A 3734-nucleotide genomic window follows, 5' to 3' on the forward strand; every position below is an offset into this window, starting at 1 on the left:
TCCTGAACTTTCTCCTTATCTTTTTTCTCTTCCTGGGAATTTATTTCCAAATCTTTCACTTCCTCGGATCCAAGGTCTTTGGAGGGGCTTTGCTTTTCACGAGCACGTTTCCTTTGTTGAGCTCTTAACCTATGGTCCCGCTCCATTTCTGGCATACTGTCTTGTAATTCTTCTAATATCCCTTGTACTGTTATTATTTCTGGACAACACCTCTCATCCTCCAGGCACGATTCCGCCAGTTTCCATAATGCCATGGTCCCTATCTTTAATTTCCCATTCTGTTGTTCCTTAACTAAGTCTCCCTTTAATTTCTCCCAAGAGGTAGGGGTTAATGACCCTGAACACGCGTACCAAGGTGCTATACGGTCAATCTCCTTGATGAATGTCTGTAAGATTCTTGTAGAGATTTTTATTTCACGTTGCTTTAAGACAGATTGCAGCGCTGTGACCACAGAATGTAAAGTTCCCATACTTCTCCTTTATGTACAGGAGAGGCTTAAGTGCAGGACAAGCACTGCAGCTCATGTACGTCCGTCTGACGGTGCCTAGCAGCAGTCAAAATTCAGCACCACCTCTGGTGAACGTAAGATAACACCGGGAGGTATAGGGTTAACACAGCCAGGACTAGAACAAAAGCTTTGCCCCCTTAAGGGGAGGGATTAGAGAGATTACAGCCAAGCAAGTCTCTTGGAGCTTACCTTCCACCACAGTTCCAGTCTTCCCCGCTTGATGGGGGGGGGGGGGGTTTCTCCTCTGGCATTGCGCGATGGTTAGGCGTTTTTTCCCAGGATTTCAGCACCAATATGTCCTGCACTTTTGTTTCTCACCCGCGAAAAACATGCACAGAACACAAGACCTTTCTGTGGTTACACTTTATTCATAATCGTGAGGTAGAACAAAGAAGGCTCAGAAACGTGTGAGGCTTAAATACCCTAATGTGACGTGTCTTAACTAAGGCTGATAGCATCACCCACGGTCTCATACACCCCAGGGATTGGTTAATGCCCCAGGGGATGGACTTGTGTCTTGGGAAGTGGACTGGTGACTTTGGCGGACTTTTGCTCCTGCACATGCGCACAATGGAGCTTAACGCCATCTAGTGACGGCAAATGTTATCACGGCTTCCCACATAGTACTACAGGAAGATCCAGAAATTCTTCACCTGGGTATATACCCAGAAGAAATTCCAACTTGTCATAAGGACACATGCTCCACTATGTTTGTAGCAGCCTTATTTATAATAGCTAGAAGCTGGAAAGAACCCAGATGTCCCTCAACAGAGGAATGGATACAGAACATGTGCTACATTTACACAATGGAGTACTACACAGCTATTAAAAACAATACATTTAGGAAATTCTTAGGCAAATGGATGGATTTGGAGTTTATCATCCTGAGTGAGGTAACACAATCTCAAAAGAACTCACATTATATGTACTCACTGATAAGTGGATAGTAGCCCAGAAACGTAGAATATCCAAGATACAATTTGCAAAACACATGAAAGTCAAGAAGAAAGAAAACCGAAATGTGAATATGTTGTTTCTTCTTAGAATGTGGAACAAAATACCCAAGGAAGGAGTTACAGAGAAAAAAATTGGGAGCCAAAATGGAAGGAAGGACCATCCAGAGTCTGCCCCACCCAGGGATCCACCCCTTAAACAACCACGAAACCCAGACATTATTGCACATGCAGGAAAGATTTTGCTGACAGGACCCTGATATTGCTGTCTCTTGTGAGGCTATGTGAGTGCATGACAAATACAGAAGTGGATGCTCACAGGCATCCATTGGATGGAACACAGGTCCCCTAAAGAAGGAGCTAGAGAAAGTACCCAAGGAGTTAAAGGGTTCTGCAACCCTGTAGGTGGAACAACAATATGAACTAACCAGTATTCCCCAGAGCTTGTGTCTCTGGTTGCATATGTAGCAGAGGATGGCCTAATCGGCCATCAATGGGATGAGAGGCCCTTGGTCTTATGAAGATTATATGTTCCAGTACAGGGCAATGCCAGGGCCGAGAAGTGGGAGTGGGTGGGTTGGGGAGCAAGATGGCTGGGGGAGAGGGTTTAGGGGACTTTCAGATTGGAAACTAGGAAAGTGGTTAGCGTTTGAAATGTAACTGAAGAAAATATCTAATAAGAAATAATATAAGAAATAATATAGCTGGCTGCGCATGGTGGCACACACCTTTAATCCCAGCATTTGGGAGGCAGAGGCAGGCAGACTTCTGAATTGGAAGCCAGCCTGGTCTACAGAGTGAGTTCCAGGACAGCCAGAGCTATACAGAGAAACCCTGTCTCAAAAAACAAAACAACAACAACAACAATAAAAACAACAACAACAAAATATTATAGCTAAGATTAAAAAAAGAAAAAAGAATGAATCACTGACCACTGTCCAAATTTTGGCTCTGTGTATATGCACCTATTTCAGTCAGCTGCTAGGTAGAGCCTCTCAGAGGACAGTAATGCTAGGCTCCTGTCTGCCACCATAACAGTGTATCAATACTAATTTCAGGTATTTGTTGCTTCCATGTGGGATGGGTTTCTAGTTTCATGACAAGCAAAATAATAAAATATACTGCTTAAATAATACTATTAAAATATTCCTGAAAATGGATGTGGGTTAGAAGCATAAAAGATAGAAAAACTAGAATGTGAAGATACTCAGACAAAGTTACTATGCATCAAATACAAAACACTGTTTTTCATAAATGAAAAGAAAGATGAACAGCAGCAGGAGGCTGAAGATCATAAATGAGAAGGGCATGAATAACCAAAAATGCATGAAAAGTGTTCAAATTCCTTTGTAGTTAAAGTAATGTGAATATTCAGGAGCACATTTATATACAAGTGGGGTACTTGTCCTTCACTACCACAGATATCTACCTGCCTCTGCTTCCTAAGAGCCAAAGTTAACAGAATGTGTCAACACATACAGAATGAGTGGTGAGAACTTATTGGAGACAATTGCATATAAAAATAGTATTCATTTACTAAACCAATGTGTTTTTAATTTAGAATGTTTCCAGTGCAATTCCATACATTTTAAGAAATATTGCCTTCTATTTGCCATGAGCTGAAAGCATATTGTCCTGAGTATTTTCATCTGAATTTATTGTGCCATGAGTTTACATAACCTTAAATACAATATTCTTTGCTAAGACAAGTCTAATTACAAGATTGTGTTGATTTAAAAGTACACAATAAAATTTGAAATCTCCTTTTGGACTAGACCTACACCTTGCATTCCTGAAATATCTGTATCCTCACATCCCTGGTATGCAGCTGTAAAACGCTAAAATAATAAGGAAATGAAAGAGGAAAAGAAGATAAAGAAACATGGACTCTAACTAAGGAAGTGAAAGATCTGTATGATAAAAACTTCAAGTCTCTGAAGAAAGAAATTATAGAAGATCTCAGAAGATGGAAAGATCTCCCATGCTCATGGATTGGCAGGATCAACATTGTAAAAATGGCTATCTTGCCAAAAGCAATCTACAGATTCAATGCAATCCCCATCAAAATTCCAAATCAATTCTTCAACGAATTAGAAAGTGCAATCTGCAAATTCATCTGGAATAACAAAAAACCTAGGATAGCAAAAACTCTTCTCAAGGATAAAAGAACCTCTGGTGGAATCACCATGCCGGACCTAAAGCTCTACTACAGAGCAATTGTGATAAAAACTGCATGGTACTGGTATAGTGACAGACAAATAGACCAATGGAA

The sequence above is a fragment of the Mus caroli genome, unplaced genomic scaffold (assembly GCF_978045245.1).
Source record: "Mus caroli unplaced genomic scaffold, Mus_caroli_1 scaffold_1, whole genome shotgun sequence".
NCBI classification, from domain to species: Eukaryota; Metazoa; Chordata; class Mammalia; order Rodentia; family Muridae; genus Mus; species Mus caroli.